This window comes from Aethalodelphis obliquidens, unplaced genomic scaffold, assembly GCF_003676395.1.
Source record: "Aethalodelphis obliquidens isolate GAN/ISIS:26980383/991018 unplaced genomic scaffold, ASM367639v1 scaffold25, whole genome shotgun sequence".
In the NCBI taxonomy this organism is placed as follows: Eukaryota; Metazoa; Chordata; class Mammalia; order Artiodactyla; family Delphinidae; genus Aethalodelphis; species Aethalodelphis obliquidens.
The window spans coordinates 16,729,637-16,752,773 of NW_020837969.1; the positions used below are offsets into that span (position 1 = coordinate 16,729,637).

The following is a 23,137-nucleotide window of genomic DNA, read 5'->3' on the forward strand; positions in this document are numbered from 1 at the left end:
TCGCAGCAGAAACTCTACAAGCCAGAAGGGAGTGAGTGGCATGATATACTTAAAGTGATGAAAGGGAAGAACCTACAACCAAGATTACTCTACCCGGCAAGGATCTCTTTCAGATTCGATGGAGAAATCAAAAGCTTTATAGACAAGCAAAAGCTAAGAGAATTCAGCACCACCAAACCAGGTCTACAGCAAATGCTAAAGGAACTTCTCTAAGTGGGAAACACAAGAGAAGAAAAGGACCTACAAAAACAAACCCATAGCAATTAAGAAAATGGTCACAGGAACATACCTATCAATAACTACCTTAAATGTGAATGGATTAAATGCTCCCACCAAAAGACGCAGGCTCACTAAATGGATACAAAACAAGACCCATATATATGCTGTCTACAAGAGATCCACTTCAGACCTAGGGACACATACAGACTGAAAGTGAGGGGACGGAAAAAGATATTCCATGCAAATGGAAATCAAAAGAAAGCTGGAGTAGCTATACTCATATCAGATAAAATAGACTTTAAAATAAAGGATGTTACAAGAGATAAGGAAGGACACTACATAATGATCAAGGGATCAATCCAAGAAGAAGATATAACAATTATAAATATATATACACCCAACATAGGACCACCTCAATACATAAGGCAACAGCTAACAGCTATAAAAGAGGAAATCGACAGTAACACAGTAATACTGGGGGACTTGAACACCTCACTTACACCAATGGACAGATCATCCAAAATGAAAATAAATAAGGAAAGAGAAGCTTTAAATGACACAATAGACCACATAGATTTAATTGATATTTATAGGACATTCCATCCAAAAACAGCAGATTACACTTTTTTCTCAAGTGAGCACAGAACATTCCCCAGGATAGATCACATCGTGGGTCACAAATCAATCCTCAGTAAACTTAAGAAAATTGAAATCATATCAAGCATGTTTTCTGACCACAACGCTATGAGATTAGAAATCAATTACAGGGAAAAAAATGTACAAAACACAAACACATGGAGGCTAAACGATACGTTACTAAATAACCAAGAGATCACTGAAGAAATCAAAGAGGAAATCAAAAAATACCTAGAGACAAATGACAATGAAAACACGATGATCCAAAACCTATGGGATGCAGAAAAATCTGTTCTAAGAGGGAAGCTTCTAGCTATACAAGCCTACCTCAAGAAACAAGAAAAATCTCAAAAAAACAATCTAACCTTGCACCTAAAGGAACTAGAGAAAGAAGAACAAACAAACCCAAAGTTAGCAGAAGGAAAGAAATCATAAAGATCACAGCAGAAATAAATTAAATAGAAACAAAGAAAACAATAGCAAGGATCAATACAACTAAAAGCTGGTTCTTTGAGAAGATAAACAAAATTGATAAACCATTAGCCAGACTCATCAAGAAAAAGAGGAAGAGAATTCAAATCAATAAAATTAGAAATGAAAAAGGACAAGTTACAGCAGATACCGCAGAAATACAAAGCATCCTAAGAGACTACTACAAGCAACTCTAGGCCAATAAAATGGACAACCTGGAAGAAAAGGACAAATGCTTAGAAAGATATAACCTTCTAAGACTGAACCAGAAAGAAACAGAAAATATGAACAGACCAATCACAAGCAATGAAATTGAAACTGTGATTAAAAATCTTCCAACAAACAAAAGCCCAGGACCAGATGGCTTCACAGGTGAATTCTATCAAACATTTAGAGAAGAGCTAACACCCATCCTTCTCAAACTCTTCCAAAAAACTGCAGAGGAAGGAACACTGCCAAACTCATTCTATGAGGCCACCATCACCCTGATACCAAAACCAGACAGAGGTACTACAAAAAAAGAAAATTACAGACCAATATCACGGACGAATATAGATGCAAAAATCCTGAACAAAATACTAGCAAACAGAATCTGACAACACATTAAAAGGATCATACACCATGATCAAATGGGATTTATCCCAGGGATGCAAGGATTCTTCAATATACGCAAATCAATCAATGTGATACACCATATTAACAAATAGAAGAATAAAAACCATATGATCATCTCAATAGATGCAGAAAAAGCTTTTGACAAAATTCAACACCCATTTATGATAAAAACTCTCCAGAAAGTGGGCATAGAGGGAACCTACCTCAACATAATAAAGGCCATATGCGACAAACCCACAGCAAACACCATTCTCAATGGTGAAAAACTGAAAGCATTTCCTCTAAGATCAGGAACAAGACAAGGATGTCCACTCTCACCACTATGATTCAACATAGTTTTGGAAGTCCTAGCCACGGCAATCAGAGAAGTAAAAGATATAAAATGAATACAAATACTGTATTTGTATTTACAAATACAAATACAAATACTGTTTGCAGATGACATGATACTATACATAGAGTATCCTAATGATGCCACCAGAAAAATACTAGGGCTAATCAATGAATTTGGTAAAGTTGCAGGACACAAAATTAATGCACAGAAATCTCTTGCATTCCTATACACTAATGAAAAATCTGAAAGAGAGATTAAGGAAACAGTCCCATTTACCACTGCAACAAAAAGGATAAAATACCTAGGAATAAACCTACCTCGGGAGACAAAAGACCTGTATGCAGAAAACTATAAGACACTGATGAAAGAAATTAAAGATGATACCAACAGATGGAGAGATATACCATGTTCTTGGATTGGAAGAATCAATATTATGAAAATGACTATACTACCCAAAGCAATCTACAGATTCAGTGCAATCCCTATCAAATTACCAATGGGATTTTCTATGGAACTAGAACAAAAAAAATCTTAAAATTTCTTTGGAGACACAAAAGACCCCACATAGCCAAAGAAGTCTTGAGGGAAGAAAACGGAGCTGGAGGAATCAGACTCCCTGACTTCAGACTATACTACTAAGTTACAGTAATCAAGACAATATGGTACTGGCACAAAAACAGAAATATAGATCAATGGAACAAGATAGAAAGCCCAGAGATAAACCCACAAACCTATGGTCAACTAATCTATGACAAAGGAGGCAAGGATATGCAATGGAGAAAAGGCAGTCTCTTCAATAAGTGGTGCTAGGAAAACTGGACTGCTACATGTAAAAGAATGAAATTAGAACACTCCCTAACACCATATACAAAAAAAAACTCAAAATGGATTAGAGACCTAAATGTAAGACCAGACACTATAAAACTCTTAGAGGAAAACATAGGAAGACTACTCTTTGACATAAATCACAGCAAGGTCTTTTTTGATCCACCTCCTAGAGTAATGGAAATAAAAACAAAAATAAACACACGGGGCGTAATGAAACTTCAAAGCTTCTGCACAGCAAAGGAAACCATAAACAGGGCGAAAAGACAACCCTCAGAATGGGAGAAAATATTTGCAAACGAATCAACGGACAAAGGATTAATCTCCTTAATATATAAACAGCTCATGCAGCTCAACATTAAAAAAACAAACAACCCAATCCATAAATGGGCAGAAGACCTAAATAGACATTTCTCCAAAGAGGACATACAGATGGCCAAGAAGCACATGAAAAGCTGCTCAACATCATTAATTATTAGAGAAATGCAAATCAAAACTACAATGAGGTATCATCTCACACCAGTTAGAATGGGCATCCTCAGAAAATGTACAAACCACAAATACTGGAAAGGGTGTGGAGAAAAGGGAACCCTCTTACACTGTTGGTGGGAATGTAAATTGATCCAGCCACTATGGAGAACAGTATGGAGGTTCCTTACAAAACTAAAAATAGAATTACCATATGACCCAGCAATCCCACTACTGGGCATATACCCAGAGAAAACCATCATTCAAAAAGACACATGCACCCCAATGTTCATTGCAGCACTATTTACAATATCCAGGTCATGGAAGCAACCTAAATGCCCATCGACAGACGAATGGATAAAGAAGATGTGGTACATACATACAATGGAATATCACTCAGCCATAAAAAGGAACAAAATTGGGTCATTTGTAGAGATGTGGATGCATCTAGAGACTGTCATACAGAGTGAAGTAAGTCAGAAAGAGAAAAACAAATATCGTATGTTAGCGCATATATGTGGAACCTAGAAAAATGGTACAGATGAACTGGTTTGCAGAGCAGAAGTTGAGACACAGATGTAGAGAACAAACGTATGGACACCAAGGGGGGAAAGCGGCGTGGGGCGGGGGTGGTGGTGGTGGGATGAATTGGGAGATTGGGATTGACATGTACACACTGATGTGTATAAAATTGATGACTAATAAGAACCTGCTGTATAAAAAAATAAAGTAAAATTCAAAAATTAAAAAAGAAACTGAATGGGTGATGGAGGTCAGAATAGTATTTACCCTTAGAAGAGGGGTGAGATTGTCTAGAAAGAAGCGCAAGCAGGCTTCTGGGGTTCTGGTTACAAAAGTGTATTTATTTTGTGAAAATTCATTGAGTGTTACTTTAAATCTGTGTACTTTTCCATATTTAACAACTCTTACATTTTTAAAACATGAATGGACTGGATTACAATCTTTGATCCTCCAGGTAATAGCTACACTTCAGGTTCCCCATCTTTAAAAAAAGTGAAAAACAATAATACCTATTTTGTCTGATTATTGTGGCAATTAATAGAGAAAAAAGAGTTAAGCATTCAACATGCCAGGCCTAGTTTAAACACTTAATAATTTTATTAACAATAATAATAATCGATTATCTGGAGAGTTACCTTTTTTACAGCAACTGTTAAGATATGATTGTTATTATTAGCAATAACAATAGCATGAGTACATTTAAGAAATCAAAATTATTAAGACAGAGCAAAAATATCTACATACTAGATCTTCACTAATGTTTAGAATTACATAGTAACCAAGAGATGCCACTTTAATTTTCTGACAGCAGAAACCGCCCCCTCTGCCCATCCCTTTAAAAAAAAAAAAAAAAGAATCAGTGAGAAGATACCCAAGTTTGACAAATGCAAGATTTTGGAATCTAATTTCTCTTTACCTGCTCTGCCTCATATTAAACGATGAGTTAAAAAGAAGCACTCTTACTTTCTTATCAGAATGTTGCCATTAAACAAACAGAAGACATACTGAACTATATTCAGTCTTGCCTATTTTTCACAGAAACAGTATCAGAGGCCAGCTTCATAAAAGGAGCTATTGGGTAAAAAAAATAAAAAGTTTTAATATACATTGGATCAAACAGAGGGGAAAAAGTAGATGGAGAGGAAAGAAGAAGGCAGGCTTGGCCAAGCCAGTAAATGAAGCTAGACTTAGGAGGCACCAGGAGAAAAAGTAACTCTGCCATGGAAGTATTCAATCTTAGAGTTTTAAGAGAGCAGAGAGACTGTTTAGTCCAACATGATATTTCACACTAGAGGAAAGTGAAATGTATATCCAGAAGCAAGATCCAAATTCAAGATGGCTTGAATAGACATCATATCTGTATTATGTCCTAGGAAAAACATGATCATAGGGACATTTCTGTTATAGAGAAGAGCATTCCACATTCTTTCTCTGGTGTAAGAAGCCAGTATGGAACTAATCAAGATTCCTGAATTAATGTAATTTAATGCAACTCAGCACCCTCACTTAAACCATGCTCCTTCATTAAAGTGAGTGGAAGGTAGATGACTGAAGTGGAGGGTGGTTAAGCATCCGGACCCCAGGGGAAGCTGCAGGGGGCAAAGGGGAGAAACAGAATAGTAGAGGTGGAGAAAGGATGTGAAGCCGTCAATTTCCCTCACTGCTCCTGGCCGCTGGAGTTATGAGCCTGAGATCTTCACTGGGCCTCAGAGTAGCTTCTGGCTCTATTCATTACTCTTTCCCCATCCCCAGCTTTAGCAAAAATAAAGACATTTTTGACATACAAATGCCTGACTGAATGGTGGGATTTTAGGGATCCTCCACTCTCCAGGGAGTCATATGGGTTAATAGCCAATAATCCTGGAGATTATTTGGTATCCTACAGCAAATTTTGATTTTCTCTTAATGCCTAGCTGAGGTAGGTAGAGGGTTGAAGTGAGAAGAGGAAGAAACAGAGCTGGCTTTGATGCGTGGAGCTCTTCAGAAGCAATCAGGCATAAACTGGAAACCAAGAGGGATTTTGGAACAGCTCTGAAAGGACAGCTTGAAAGCAGAAGAAGGTACCTGGGGGACACTGATGCCCAAGACTCAGCTGATAGTGGAGCCCAAGCAATGTGTTAAATTTTATTGTGATAAATATAAATAGCATAAAATTTATCATTTTAACCATTTGTAAGTGAATATTTCGGTGGCATTAAGTGCATTCAAAATGCTTTGCAACCATCACCACTATCCATCTCCAGAACTCTTTCATCGTGCCAAATAGAGACCCTGTACCCATTAAACAATAACTTCCCATTCCCACGTTCCCCCAGTCCCTGGTAACCTTTATTCTACTTTCTGTCTCTATGAATTTACCTATTCTAGGCACCTCATGTAAGTGGAATCATACAATATTTGTCTTTTTGTGTCTGGCTTACTTCACTTAGCATACGTTTTCGTATCCATGTTGTAGCAAGAATCAGAATTTCATTTGTTTTTATGGCTGAATAATATTCCATTATGTGTATATACCACCTTTTGTTTATTCATTTATCCATAAATGGACTTTTAGGTTATTTCCACCTTTTGGAATTTGTGAATAATGCAGTTATGAACATGGATGTACAAGTATCTCTTTGAGTCCCTGCTTTCAGTTATTCTGGATATATACCAATCTATAAGTGGAATCACTGGCTCATATGGTAATTCTGTTTAAATTTTTGAGGAATTGGCATAATGTTTTCCACATCAGCTGTACCGCTTTACATTCCCACCAGCCATTCATAAGGGTTCCAATTTCGCCACATCCTTGCCAACACTTTTTTTTTGTTTATAAACTTATTTTATTTATTTATTTTTGGCTGCATTGGGTCTTCATTGTTGCATGAGGGCTTTCTCTAGTTGCTGTGAGCGGGGGCTACTCTTCGTTGCAGTGCATGGGCTTCCCATTGTGGTGGCTTCTCTTGCTGTGAAGCACGGGCTCTAGGCACATGGGCTTCAGTAGTTGTGGCACACAGGCTCCATAGTTGTGGCTCGCGGGCTCTAGAGCGCAGGCTCAGTAGCTGTGGCGCACGGGCTTAGTTGCTCCGCGGCATGTGGGATCTTCCCGGTCCAGGGCATGAACCCATGTCCCCTGCACTGGCAGGCAGACTCTTAACCACTGTGCCACGAGGGAAGTCCTCCAACACTTGTTATTTTCCATTTTCTAACAGCCATCCTAATGAGTGTACAATGTGTTTTTTTAATGCCACTCCTATGATTTTAATGTGTAATGGTGGGGTGAGGGGAAAGCATGCATCTGGGGCTCAATTTTTCATTTGGGTAAAATGGAATAAATAAACCTCATCTCAACGGATGGATGTGATGATTAAATGAGTACCCCATAGAAGGTAATCAACAAATCAACAAATGTTGGTCTCTCTCTCATTCCCTTAGATTTCCACTAAACTTCCTCCTTCAATGTCCAGAAAAACTCTGTGAAGTTTTAAACTATGTAGATTTGACATAGGGCTGATTTTAACTTCTGCTTTGCTTTACCTATAAATCATGGAACAGATGTCAAATGTGTCCTCCATTACCTCTAAATAGCACTACACCTGCGCCCAGCTTTCCTCTGAAATTAAGTACTCATCAGCTCTATTAAACAAACAAGGAGCAGCTGTAATGCTCGAGGATCTGTGGGATTATACTTTAAAATGACAGCTCTGCCAACACTTTGTTGAATAACTCCAACAAATTGTCTAGTTAAATTAATAAAATACTTTGGCACCATAAAATCCTGAAATACATGTTTGACACCTTAGAAATATTTTCAGAGATAAGTAACAAAGGTGTTTATTTTTAATCAGTGTTTTCTTCCATCTCAGTCACAAACCATGGCTTAGTTCATTGGTTGAACACTCATTGCATGTCCTTTGTAAAGTGCTGCAGATCTGCAATAATGTTATTTTGGGGCTCCTGACAGAATCTATAGAAGGCCCCAGGAACCACAAACCAATCAGTCAACAATGCAATGCCTAAAGTATCTGCATCAAAACACTGAACAATTGCCTTGCAACAAAGCTGGAACCAAACTACCTTAAAGAAAAGGTGTTCTAGCCAGATTTTCTACAATACACAACCATGGATCAATGAAATATTGGAAAACCCAAAGTGATTATGACTCACTGCTGTGCATTTATCCTGTGGTGTCATAACATGGCAAATCAACACAAAACAACTACATAAAGGGATTTTCAGAGTGGACTCAAAAATCTGTTAAAGCAAACAAAATTTCTTGCAATTTTCTGTTTGCTCAGATCAAATCAGAACTATTCACAGATTTCACATGCTCCTCTGCATAATCCAAAACTTTTGAAAGGTCAGCCTTAGGTAAAATTCTAAAGTGAACAGCTTCTGATTGACAGGCTTCAGCTCCCCAGCCTTCCTGCCTGGTATCTCACTTCCTCTCCCTTCTGGGTGTCACAGATGTAGTGAGTGAATCCATTACTTGGCCCTATTTATATTGGCCATTTGGGAAAGGTCTCTCTAAAGAACTAACAATTAGGCTGAGATCTACAGCCGAGCTTCTCACACTTTAATGTGCACATGAGTCACCTGGGGACTTGGTTAAAGTGTGGATTCTGATTCATTAGGTCTAGGGTGGGGTCTGAGTCCTAACAAGCTCTCAGGGAAGCCCGTGCCACTGGTCTTGGACACCAGTTAGTGTAGTAAGGATACAAGTGAATGCTAGCCAAAGGGAGAGTGAGTACATCCCAGCCCAGGCAGCCTTGACCAGGCCAGCTCACGGATCTGAGAAAAGAGCAAAGTGACTAAGACAGATGAGTACTGGCATGAAAGGTGAGGCCAAAAAGGTAGACGAGAGCAAGGTCAATGTGTTAGGGGCCTACTAGGTACAAGGCACTGGGCTAGGCTCTGGGTAAACAGAAATAAATAAGGCAAGCTTAGTCCCTGCATCCTTAGAGCTTGCAGTCTAGCAGAATTACCTTGTAGGTGGGAAACCATTAAAATTTGTAAACAGAGGAGAAATGTGATCCAATTGAAATCTTTAAGGGAACTCTCTGGATGCTCTGTAGAGAATGAATTAGAGGGACACGAAGTTGGAAAGAGGAGTTTTGTTTACACACCAGGTGAGAGATATTGATGGGGATGGAAGGAGATTGCTTTTAGGACATGTTTTTGAAGTAGAATAACAGGACTTGATTGCAAGTGGTTCTAACAGAGGTGTGGCAAAAAGAAGGAAGCATCAAGGATTACTCCTCATTTCTGGGAGAAGAAAGCAGGCAAATGGAGGTGACTTCTATGAAGAACAAGAAGGTTGGATAAGAAATAAACTAACAGGAAGGAATAGATTTAGGAAGAGGCATAAATTTGGGGATAGAACTCAAAAGTTCTGAGTTCTGATTTTAGGTATGCCTGTGAAAATCCAAGTGGAAACTTCAAAAAAACAGTTGGACATGATGTTTTGGCACTTAGCAGGAGAGGTCTGTAGTACAGATTTACATTTGAGAGTCATAAGCATTTAAATGATATTTAAAGTACAGGAATTATTAAAACCTTATTTAAAGTCTGTATCAAGTGAGAAGAGGACCCAGAACCAAGCCCTGAGGAACTCTAGCATTTAGCGTTTGGAGGTAAGGAAGAAGGAGATGGAGAGGAGGATCTGAGCCAAAGAAAGGGGAAGAAAATCACCCAAGTATAGAATCAAAGGAGCCCCCAAAAAAGTGAGATTCAGAGGAAGAGGTTTACTCTACTGAATATTCCTGATAACGCACTGGACTTAAAAATAGGAAGGCTACTGTTAGAAGAGGACTATATTTTAAAGTTTGATTTTGATTTTATAGTTGTCTTTATTTTCAAAAGAAAATTATTTTTTGTACTGAGAAGTGAAAGCACTGTCAGTTCTAAATCTATTCGTGAGGGGAGTAAGAAGATGGGAAAGACAGGGGGTGCAGTGTGTATAAAATGAATGGATTCTGTAATTGGTAAATAAAACTGTTATTCCTAGAAAAATAAAAAAGAAGGTTGTTGGTAACTGTTACGGTCTCAGTTGTGTTCACCCAAAATGTATATATTGAAGTCCTAACCCCAATACCTCAGACTGTGAATGTATTTGGAGATAGGGCCTTTTAAAAGGTAATTACGGTTAAGTGAGGTCACGCAGGTAGACCCTAATCAATATGACTGGTGTCCTTATAAGAAGAGGAGATTAGGACAAAAATAGAGGGTTGGCCACATGAGGACACCGAGAGAAGGTGCCAAGGACAGAGGCCTCAGAAGAAACCAAATCTGCCAACACTTTGATCTTGGATTTCCAGCCTCCAGAGCTGTGAGAAAATAAACTTCTGTTGTTTACACCACCCAGTCTATGGTATTTTGTTATGGCTGCCCTAGCAAACTACTACAGTGACCTTAGCAAAAGTAGTTTAACGGACTTAATGAACGTGAAAACCAGCTGGCCTAGATAAAGAGTGAAAGGAAAGTGAGGAAGAGGAGATAGTGAATGTGGAATATTCCAGAGGAAAATTTGGCCATGAAGGGAGAGAAGAGAGGGCTTGGTAGCTAGAAAGGCATACAGAGTCAAGGGAAGGGAGCTCTCTAAGATGGAAGATAATATCTTCCATATGAATGAAAGATTTATATACTTTTGTCTTTATGTTTATTCTGCGTGTAATATTGATCCCATTTTTTTCACTTTTTATTTGATGTTGGAGTATAGCCGATTAACAGTGCTGTGATAGTTTCAGGTACACAGCAAAGCGACTCGGCCATACATATACATGTATCCATTCTCTTCCAGACTCCCCTCCCATCCAGGCTGCCACATAACATTGAGCAGAGTTCCCTGTGCTATACAGTAGGTCCTTGCTGGTTTTCCTTTTAAATATACCAGTGTGTACATGTCAGTCCCAAACTCCCTAACTATCCCTTCCCTCCACCCTTCCCCCCCTGGTAACCATAAGTTCATTCTCTATGATTTATATTTAAATGCTGACAGAAAACATCAAGGAGGAGAAAGACTGAAGATGCAGATGAGAAATGGAAAAGTGATAAACAACAGAATCCCTGAAAGCCAAGGAAAGAAGAGACCCAGGGATCCTGTAGAAATTCCGTAGAGGGTTCTTTTACCAGAAGAGAGACTTCCTCTAGGGTCATAGGATTGCAGAAACTTATAAATTACAGATAATATCGTACCTAATTGTAAAGCTTTATGATTTTCAATAAACCTGGCTACCCATGATCTAATACAGTCACCCTGTGAATTAAGTGGGGCAGACCAGTTATCTACATTTACACATGAAGAAAGGAGCCGCAAGAGGAAGTGTTTCGCTTGAGGTCACACAGCGGGTTAGTCCCACTGTCAGCTTTAGGTCACAGGGCTCCTGACACTATTTCACACTGGAAATGTAGACTGAATTAGATAGATACAATGACAGTTACTATACTTTTAAATCTTGAAAATTAGAAGATTCTTAGTAAGATTTTTATTCATTAACAAAGTACAAATCAGGGAGTCAGCACCTCAAAATGTTCTGTTACACAAATCACCAGATACAAGGAGAGGTTCCCTTTTCTGCTTATTTGCAAGAATGAAATAGCTCTGGGTCAAATAGAGAAAACTCAAATAGAGGAAGGTTATTTGAAGAGATGAAATTAAACCTAGCACAATAGGTGAATGAAGTTCTAATTAAGTGAAAGATGATGAAGTTCAAAATGAAAGGATTTTACTTTCAGGAATCTGAGATTTGGCAGGGGGGAGTGGGGTAAACCTAAAGACACAAAATCAGAAGCCTTCTGGGGCAGGGAGAGAATATGAGAAACATCAATTAGAAAAGCTTTTCAAATTCAAACAGACTATTAAAACTAGCAAATCCCTAGGACTAAACTCCAATTGGGAAAAACTCTGAAGGAAATATCTCCCACTCCCATGAGATATCAAACATGATTTAGGTAAAAAGCTTTTAGTTTTATGGCTGGGGAGGTAGCAGTAAAGAAAATGAACTTCCTGCCAGTGATTCTTTTTCAAGCCCTGCCAATTCCTGTATCTGGAGAAACGATAAAGAATGTCCAGCCTCATGTTATAAGAGCCGCCGCAGATCTCCAGCTTACCTGCATTCAAGCATCAGAACATCCTAAGTCTGTTTCTAGCCCAGGCTGGAATTGAGAGGAACAGGACCCTTGGCTGTCATTCACCCTCAACTACACTATCTGTATGTCAGCATAACAGGGCCATCAGCAGTAGGTGTCAGAGAGATACAGATTGCTGGAGTAAACAGCTGATGAAAAGCAGAACATTTTCTCTTTGGCAGCAGTACCAATACCATGAAGCACGTCTCTTTTGGAGCTTTCCAAACTACTTCAAAGCAAGTTTTCTGGCATGGATTAAGAAATCCAGGCCAGTTGCCCCCGAGGGCAGAGCCACCAGCCAAGATGTTGATGAGGGAAGGCAGCTCAGGACCCATGCTCAGGCCATGGAGCAGTCCTTCTCAGAGCTCTGTTAGCTCCAGCAAACCCGAGCAACACCTGAAGAAAGCAGAGTTGAGTTCTGGGATCTTTGGCCAATCCAAAGGTGCCCAGTTCCCTAGATGACCAGTGCCACCCTCCCCCAGACCCCGCCTGCTCCCTGACGGGTTCACTAAAGATTTCCAAGCTCAATTCTGCCTTCTTCAAATTGAACCAAGGCCTGTTTTAGGTTGAACAAAACTCTGGGACCTTAGTATGAGATCTGAGTTGGCTTTTTATCTCTCTCTCAGTCCTTTATTTTGTTTTTTTTTTTTTAGTATTTTAGAAATTTTCCTTAATTTAACCTAAAAGAGAGACTTATGACATTTGAACTAATATGGAAAAGCCAACAGGACAGAGAATTTGGAGACAGTCTTTCAGAGCCCCACAAGGTATTGGGTTGGCCAAAATGTTCATTCGGGTTTTCCGTAAGCTGTTGCAGAAACTTTTGGCCAACCCAATACATGAAGTTTATCAACATAACTCTCCCCTGTCCCTCTCCCCAGGTTCCAAATCTGCACTTTTAGCCACAAAGTTTAAAGTGGCAGCTCCTCCCTGTGAAACCTACAGCTGAGGATTAATTCCTGAAGACTAATGACTTTGAGGAACCAAAGAACTCACTAGTGAAGAGACAGCATAAACGTGGTGGTTCAGAATTAGACTTGCTGCAAATCTCAGCACCATCTCTTCCTAGCTGTGTGATTCTTAGTCTCTCTGACTCTCAGTTTTATCATCTCTAAAATGGGACTAATAACATGTATATCAGAGTATTGTTGTGAGGGTTGAATGTGAAGATATTCAAAATTATTTAATATGTCCAATGTTTAACATAGTGCTAAGCATACAACAGGTACTCAATAAATATTAATAGCCTTCCCAATTCACATCTCCAAATAGTGGAATTTCTGATTGAGACAAGAGATAGTTCCCAGCAGTCCTATGGGAGGCAGTCAAATTTATTGCTAACCAATCAGGAAGTTTGCCTCAGACCAAAACATCACTTTTATGCAAGCCTAGAACTTGGTGAATAAGGGAGAAAACAATCAATGTCCCTAAGAAGACACTAAAGGATTTACCCCATAACATAATTCTCTCACTATACTTGTTCGCTGAATCTCCATTTAGATTTCAGTTCCACACGGTAATACAATTTGCCATAATGGAAGTGATGAGGATGGTATTTGGCCAAGGAACAAATCTCCACATGATGTCCCTAAGATAGATACATATGTACAGAAAACAAAGCACAGGAAAATAACACTTTATTGCTACCTGGAGATTTTCCCCAAACACAGAGAGAGGTCTACTGAGCTGACCTTAAAGCTGGAAGGACTCTGTTACTAACTTGGTCTGGTGCCAAAGCAAGCCAGAGACCCCTCCCGCCTACTTCTCCCAAAGCCCAGGCCCAAGTCTTAGATCTGGACACTCTCTTATGAGAAACGGACAGAACACCTGTCGGAGAGGAGGATGAGGAAAGCAGCCAGAGAGAGTGTAGTCCCAAGGAAGCCAGGGGAGCTTGCTTAGGTTTTGTTTGAGTTTTTCTTGTTTGTTTTTGGTTGTGCGTTCAGTGAAAGAGAGCGGATATCCTCTACTGCCAAAGGATTAGAATGCAGACTTGTCTTATGCAGCATTTGGGGGAGCAAAGGGGGCCCCCAAAAAAGAAATGACTAGACTTTCTCCCAAAAGGAGTAGTCGCAAGCTAAGTTAGCTCTCCACCTTGCTCATAAATCTGAACCTAGAGTTAGGAAAGTTCTACCTCTAGCTGTGGCTCATAAAAGATCCTTGAATTTGACCAACTACAGAAGTCCATCTTCATGGAGATGAAGTAAAAGGGAAGGTATAATAGAAGCTGTGGGCTTTCTGTCCTCCACAGGCCAACAGAAATGTCTCTACTTCTTACAGAGCTGGTGCACAGAGAGCGTCAAGTGATGCTTACCCACTGAAAATACCACAGAACTGTTCCTTATCTCACCACGAATATTAAAGATTTCAAAGAATTTTTTGTCTGTATTATGGTACCCTATTCACAGATCAATAAAGCTCCTACCCAGAAAGAAGTGAGATTTCAAAAGAAAGAATGTTAGCATTCTCTGGGTCTTAAAAAGCATTGTAGGAGAACGGTAAATAGGTCCTGGAATCAAATAGACTTAGATTCACATTCCAGCTATACCATTTATTAATTGTGTGACCTTGGGCAAGTCTCTCAAATTTAGTTCCTCATGGGCTTCCCTGGTGGCGCAGTGGTTGAGAGTCCGCCTGCCGGTGCAGGGGACAGGGGTTCATGCCCCGGTCCGGGAAGATTCCACATGCCGCGGAGCGGCTGGGCCCGTGAGCCATGGCTGCTGAGCCTGCGTGTCCGGAGCCTGTGCTCCGCAATGGGAGAGGCCACAACTGAGAGGCCCGCGTACCACAAAAAAAAAAAAAAAAAAAAAAAAATTTAGTTCCTCAGCACAATTAGAACAGTAAGAGTAGCCAATAATAGGGTTTTGTGTGGATTTGTTCATAAATTCTACTGTATGATTTCAAAGCACATGCTTTTACCTACAATATTATAAAGCCTCCTATGATAAGTAGATAAGTAGAAGTCTCATGTATGCAACTCTTTAAAAATTCTGTAAATATAATGGATTAAGAAAGAATAAATCTTTAGATGAAATAGTAAAGTATGGTTTGTTTTTAAGAAATCCAGACTGACAGTTTGGACAAAAATCAAGTCATAATTTTACGTCTCTTTTAGGGACTAGATTTTATTAGCTAAGGTGCTATGGACTACATACTTGTGTCCTCCCCAAATTCATATGTGAAAGCCCTAACCTACAATGGGATGATATTAGGAGATTGGGTTTTAGAAAGGTAATTTAGTTTTGGTGAGGTCATGAGGGTGAGGAACTCATAATGGGATTAATGTTCTTATAAGAAGAGAAAGAGAGCTCTCTCTGCCATATGAGGATACGAGAAGCTAGCCATTGGCAGATCAGGAAGAGGTCCTGACCAGACATGAGATCTGCCTTAATTTTGGACTTCCCTGCCTCTAGAACTGAGAGAAATAAATGTTTTTTTGTTTATGATAATAGGTTATGCAGCTCAAGCAGACTAAGACATAAGAATTCTCTTTTTTAAAAAATCCAGTTTAATTGCAGTCACCTACCATCCTGAGATGCTGTCTCCTCTCTCCTCCCTTGAAATATAAGCTCTAGGGCTACAGCTCCAAGGAGCCAGACCTCCAACCCAAATCTGAAGAGTTTGTCCCTGCTCCTGAAGGATGTTTCTGTCAAACTTAGACTATCAAAGAATGTTTACTAAGTAGAATGAAACATCTCCATGCTGCTCGCCAGCCAACATCTGCAGAGCACACCTCTGTGGGTTCTGTTGGACCGCTGAGACTACTTAATCCTGCCCATCAGACTGAGGTCTTGGATTCAGCTGGGAAGTCTAGATTCTGGTATCAACTTTGCCCTCAGAATGCACATTAATGCCCTGCTTAGCTTTGAGCACTGAACAGTGAACATTTGGCCATTACCTCTGGCCAGTGGCCTCTGTCCCTGTTTCAATGCCCGTCAGCCTGACTCCCAGTCAGCCTTGGCCTTCACCAAATATCAGGCCTGCTGGGTCCACCTATGACTCCATCAAAGTCAGAACATGATCTGCTGGCTCCCGGTCCAGGGTCTTCCCTCAACTCCATCAGTATATATATTAAACAACCAGGCTTGCTTTATTTTCATTTTCTCATTTTGCCACTTCTTAGAATTCTCTTTTTTGAGAATCCTGACCCCCAACATTCCGTAATCCTCTTGAAAGGGACACAGCAAATATGCTGCATGCACAGTGCAAACAGAGGCTGATTTCATTTTTCCATCATCTAAAAAGCACTTTAGGTAATTTCTAAACCAGCAGTAAAATCTATTTATAAAGAATGCTGATTTGTTTTCTGTACTTTCCAACATAGCGGTTCAATTTATTTCCTTACCATAAAAGGAACCATTACTTTTTTAAGACAGAGTTAGTACATTTTCGAAATGTTTTAATTTCAAAAAAGAAAAAAAAACCAACTTGAAAATCAGAGTGTAAATAGCTTTCTTAAAATGGCCCCATTTCAGACCCAGTTTGCTGATTAATGATTTCGCTGTGCTTCAAGGCAGATGATTTCACAGTCATTGGGTGTATAATATAATGATGTTTTTAAGAAGCCGTTAATATCACTAAAAATATAATTATTATAAATGAAATTATAAGGAAAAAAGAGAAATCTTCACTCTAACAATGCCAAATTTTAGACTAACTCATAAATTATGTTTCTATAAGAAAAACCCTACACGTTTCTTCTATGGGACAAACCTAATTGCACCCTGAAAACTTAATAATTATGGAATAGGAACGACAGTAATTTTTTGAGTACCTTGTGTTCTTGGGAGCAGCTGCCTTGTGTTATTAGAAGGGAAACAGCAGCACCTTGTGGACACATAAGAAAGTAGACACATTTTGTTCAAGTAGCATCAGGTTGTATTAAAAGTATCATTTTTTTAGGTTTCTGTAGTCCTTCCTACATGAGGAATAGTGTCATATTTGTATTTTAAGGACAGCACAGCATTGCTTATAGAGATTTATAAATGATCTCAAAGTGTATTCAGGGAGACACATCATCTAAATACACCTTCAAGGGCACTTTCTAAATTCCAAATTGGGGTGTGGGAAAAAATGAGACAGAAAGCTTCTTTGAATGCACCAAAAACTTAGAAGATGGACAAAATAAGTCTTTAATCAAGCAGTATCAATGATGTCCATTCACACAATTCCTAATTTCTGGCAATACTGTAATCTGAAAAGTAAATTCTAACAAGAGTGTAAAGGAAAATGAAAGGAAAGAAGAGCACAACCTTCATTTCCACACTCCCTAACCCCGCTCTCCCTGCCAGTCAACAAAACCCTCCACAAAGTCTGCTTTCTCATCTGAACTTACCCTCTACTCTGTGCTCACGTGGTCCAGGGGACGCTGGGAGGCCCTGAGTCCCTTTCAGGAAGCCTGCAAGGTCAAAACCCTTTCTGTGACAGTACTTAGGTGTTACTTGCCTCTCCCACCCCCATCTTCTCCCCAGTGTACACTGGAGTCTCCCATAAGCTGCCCGGTATGTGATATCACAAGAAATTGAATGTGGAAGCAGATAGGAGAACCAAAATCTCTTCTGTTAAGCCAGACACTAAAGATATATATGCAAAAATATAAAACAATGCCACTCTTCTCATCAATTTTAATAAAATGTTATTTATGTTAACACGTAATAGGTCTATTTTCTAATAATTTTTAAAATTTCTCAGTTTTAATTTTTAGTATGGTAAATATAGATAGATATAATCCATATTTTAAAAAACTTCTATAGGGTCCTCAATAATTTTTAAGAATGTAAACTTTTTGACACCAAAAAGTTTGAGACCTGACACTTTAAAGCACATACTCTCTGAAGTAGCTTCCACCTACTCCATTTCTTAAGGACAATACTTGACTGATCATCTCCCATCCCCCTCACCCAAGCTGTGTTGCAAAATCCAGAAACTATTTCTCTACTCCAGGCCTCCCTCATATGGGGAAGTGCTCCATATTGTGGGAATTATTTATTAACTTCTCTACAAAGAGCACCCTTCAATGTCATCAACCTATTTGAAACCACTTTCTTCATACCCTCTCTCTCTAAGACATGTATTTTAAATGTTCCTTCTCTCCAGCACAAGTAAACAGGGCTCTGCTTAGTAATGTGTCAACAGAAAAAAAGAAAAAACAAGATGCTTTGAGGCTTTGATAAGTGAGAAAATAATGATAGAATGTGGTAGAATGTCATATATCTCCTGTCCTGTCATCTTGTACTCTATATATCTTCTGTGTATATTAGCCAATGTTACACGTTGAAGGGGTAAATCCATAGAGTATAGTCCAGAATGTCCCAGCTTAGGTCCTTAGAAGATGTGCTCATGATAGCCTACATAACACTCTTGAAATGTTAAATATTTCTACTGAAAATGATTAAAGACTTAAATATAAGACCTGAAAACATAAAACTCCTAAACAAAAACATAGAGAAAAAGTTCCTCAACATTGGTCATGGAAATAATTTTTTGGATGTGACACCAAAGGCACAAGCAACAAAAGCAAAATAAACAAGTGGGACTACAACAGACCAAAAAGCTTCTGCACAGCAAAGGAAACAATCAAAAACTTAAAAAGGCAATCTACAGGGTGGGAGAAAATATTTGCAAATCATATATGTGATAAGGGATTAATATCCAAAACATATAAGAAATTAATTCATTAGGAAAAAACCTATTAAAAATGGACAAAGGAACGGAATAGATATTTTTCCAAAGGCCAACAGGTATATGAAAAGACACTCAATGTCACTGATCATCAGGGAAATGCAAATCAAAACCACAATGAAATATCACCTCACACCTGTTAGAATGACTATTAGCAGGAAGACGAGATAATAAGTACTGGCAAAGATGTGGAGAAAAGGGAACCCTTACACACTGTTGGTAGGAATGTAAATTGGAGCAGCCACTGTAGAAAATAGCATGGAGGTTCCTTAAAAAAGTGAAAATAGGACTTCCATATGACCCAGTAATCCCACTTCTGGGTATATATCCAAAGGAAAGGAAATCGGTATCTCGAAGAGATATCTGCACTTCCATGTACGATGCAGCATTATTCACAATAGCAAAGATGGAAACAACCTAAATGTCTGTCTATGAATGAATGGATAAATAAGATGTGGTATATATATGTGTCTGTCTGTGTGTGTGTGTGTGTGTGTGTGTGTGTGTGTGTGTACTGTCTCATAGAAACAGAGAGTAGAACAGTCGATGTTTTCATGTCAGATCTATATGTTTTGCCTCCATTTTCTTTTAGTCCAAACAACAGAACACAATTTTAGTAGTTAGTGAAATTAGTCTGGACCCACTGCTCTCATACTGCAATCACTGTTAAACCTAATCTTTTGCCACAAAAACACTGGAGAAGAATGTACCATATGCACTTGTCAAAATAAATTGTTTTACCTTGCTTTTAAAAACTCAAGGTAAAACAATTCCTTCCAGAAAAATTAAGAAATAAAAACTTGGAAATGTAAAATATGTTGTTAAGTCTTTGCACAAGGATGCTAATAGAGCATAAACATCAGTTTTTCAAATTTTCATTTCAAATGAAAATTTTTAAGAAGGGGAGGGTTAGTAATTTGTTAAAAACTTCCCATTTAAATTAACTCAAGTAAATATAAGGATTTTCCTTCATTTAAAGCCCTTTTTACAAGAACACTTTAAAGCATAATTGGTTTCTCCCCTAAATCTAATCCCAAGCCACCATTTACAACTGAACATCAAAGATTTCAGAAACGATTTTGAAGCTCTTGCACCTTACTAAGTGCTATTTGCAGCCTCAGACTTCTATCATTTTGGACTTTACTTTTGCACAGCAATAAACACACGTCTCCCATTATTCTCTACCTCCATACACTTCTCTTTTCATTTAATATCTAATTTTTCTCATAGTATTCTTACCCATCTTTAAGTATACAAATGACAAAAGATACAGTATAGTACAATACATATAGTATGTGTATAAACATTGTATCTAGTTATAAAAATTTTCCTTTTAAAAACTAAATATTTAATTTTCAGAAAAGATAGAAGTTTGGGGAACAACCTTCTCCAGCTGCCAGTCATGAAAACATAAATTCTAGGTCAGTGTTTCCCAAATTTGCCTGACCACTAAGAATCATTTGTGACACTTACCAAAAACACATATTCCTGGGTCCCATCAATGATCTTCTTGAATAAAAATCTCTAGATAAGGGGCCTGGGGGTAAGTGTTTCTAAAAAATATCTTCAGTGATTCTTTTTTTTTTGTCCGCACCGCGCAGCTCGTGGGATCTTAGCTCCCCGACCAGCGATCAAACTCGGGCCCACAGCAGTGAAAGCACCAAGTCCTAACCACTGAACCACTAGGGAATTCCCTGCAATGATTCTTAAGGTCAGTAAAGCTTGGAAAATTGCACAAGGATCCCTCTCATTGAATAACCTTGAAAACTTGGCAATGTTAATGGAAAATATGTTAACAGAATTTCCAATTTCTCCCTTTGCTAAAAACATGTTTACTCACACCTCCTCAATTCATCAAGATCCTAGAGGACTTATGTGACTCCTGAAACACACAGAAACCTGGAGGAGTTGAAAATAAAATCAATTAAAAAAAAAAGCGGCTGTTTAACTTCAAAACAGAGGGTGGAACTAGAAGGGAGAGTCATGAATTTATCTCTATTCCAGTACAAAGCATCGTCTTAGATTCTACAAACTAGGCTGGATACTAATCTACTAAACCATTTGTCATGGTTTTGCTTTGAGTTAGGTTTGAATTGGGCCCATCTTGATTCTGTGGTGCCACCAGGAATCAAGAGTTTAATATTGTCAAAGATTCTTTAATATTCAAACTGGTTTCCATTTTTTTTCTATGTCACAAAGAGCTATGGCTTGAGTGGGAGAATCCTGGCATCACTTACACAACCCATCATACCCACTGCTGCAGAATAAGTGTCCTGGAATACCACTTTGTTCATCTCACCCCACTACTATTTAATCACTCTAAAGTGCTTACTGATTTCATGCAAATTCTTCAGCCAAGGGACTTCCCTGGTGGTGCAGTGGTTGAGAGTCCGCCTGCCGATGCAGGGGACACGGGTTCGTGCCCCGGTCTGGGAAGATCCCACGTGCCACGGCACGGCTGGGCCCGTGAGCCATGGCCGCTGAGCCTACACGTCCGGAGCCTGTGCTCCGCAACAGGAGAGGCCACAGCAGTGGGAGGCCCGCGTACTGCAAAAAAAAAAAAAAAAAATTCTTCAGCCAAACAATGACCCCAAGGACTTCCCTGGTGGCACGGTGGTTAAGAATCCGCCTGCCAATGCAGGGCACACGGGTTCAAGCTCTGGTCTGGGAAGATCCCACATGCTGCGGAACACCTAAGCCTGTGCGCCACAACTATTGAGCCTGCGCTCTAGAGCCCGCGAGCCACAACTACGGAGCCCACGCGCCACAACTGCTGAAGCCCACACGCCTAGAGACCGTGCTCTGCAACAAGAGAAGCCACCGCAATGAGAAGCCGGTGCACCGCAAGGAAGAGTAGCCCCTGCTCGCCACAACTAGAGAAAGCCCACGCGTAGCAATATAACCCAAAGCAGCCAAAAATAAATAAATTTATGAAAATAAAATTTTAAATAAGTTAAAAAAAATGACCCCAACTTGCCTTCTCAATCCTAGTTCCCACCACTCTAATCTACATGCCCTGTGCTCCAAACAACAGGGCTGCCCACTGCTCCGTACACAAGCCCTTTACTCTTCTATCTCCATGCCTTTGCTAATACTGCTGCCACTATCTGACATGCCTATCCTCCCCCATCTCCAGCTATCAAAACCCTACCCATTGTTCAAGACCCTTCTCAGATGCCACTTTGACTATTAATCTTCTCCTGATCCCTAGAGCAAGACAGAAGCACAAACTCCTATAACATGTCACCACCACATCCTGCTACAACGTTTTGTTTATATCTTTCTCAGGACACTTTGATATCTAATAATAATAGCTAACATTTATGATGTACTATTTATCAGGAACTTTTAAAAGTATTTTCCTATATCAACTCTCTTAATATTCATCATAACCCTAGGAGGTATCATCCCATTTTATAGCTGAAAAAACACAGTTATGTGGAGGTTAAATGACTATGTCATCTAACTTATGAAGACAGCAAGGTTTTTCCACCCAAGCAGTCTGTCTCCAGAAGCTACACTCTTAATTATGTGTTATACTGCCTCTCACTGCACATTATTTATTTAGATGAAGGCCCTTAAGATCAGGCCCTGAGTCTAAGCATCTTTTGTATTCTCCTATCACCAAGCAGTGTCTTTGCAGAGACAGCTGATAAATAAATAAGGAATTAGCTTCCAATGGCCTGCTATTCCTTACCCATCCAATATGTCTACTTGTGTTTTTCTATCACAACCCATCCTATCTAGTCAAGTCACACTCTGTTCCACTCTCTTCATTATCCCACACCAGGATTTAGACTCTTACTATTTTAACTGACATTTAGGCAAGGTCTACTGTGAAGCAGGCATTGGGTACAGGTGTAGGTGAAACAAGGATAAATAAGCCATGGCTCCTGCGTTTAAAAAGCACAGTATTAAACTACAGAGTGAGAAACGAAGACTGTTTGGGGAAATAGAGGAAGTCATTCAAAGTGGCTTTTTGGAGAAAATGAAGCCTGAGTTTGTCTTAAAGGCTGAAAAAAAAGGGTCGCATGAAGAGGGTGGGTAAGAGTCTAAAGCAGCATTCTAGGCAGCAGAAGCAAACGCAGAGCTCTCCAACATTTCCAATAATTTTGTGTGACTGGAATTAAGGTGGCAGGGGTTCAGTGGTGGGTAAAGAGGTCACGATCACCAGTTTACTAAGTGACGCTAGGATTTTCCCTCCAGAAAGCAACAGGCTTCCCTTTAATAGATTTTAGGTAGGGGAATAATGATCAGCGA

The 23,137-nt window shown here is 39.3% G+C and overlaps 1 long non-coding RNA gene across 2 annotated transcripts in view; it reads right to left on the reverse strand.

The window, feature by feature from the left end:
- Nucleotides 1-23,137, reverse strand: part of LOC113628787 (uncharacterized) — a 104,065-nt gene that overhangs the window by 50,480 nt on the left and 30,448 nt on the right. The window lies entirely within an intron of this gene.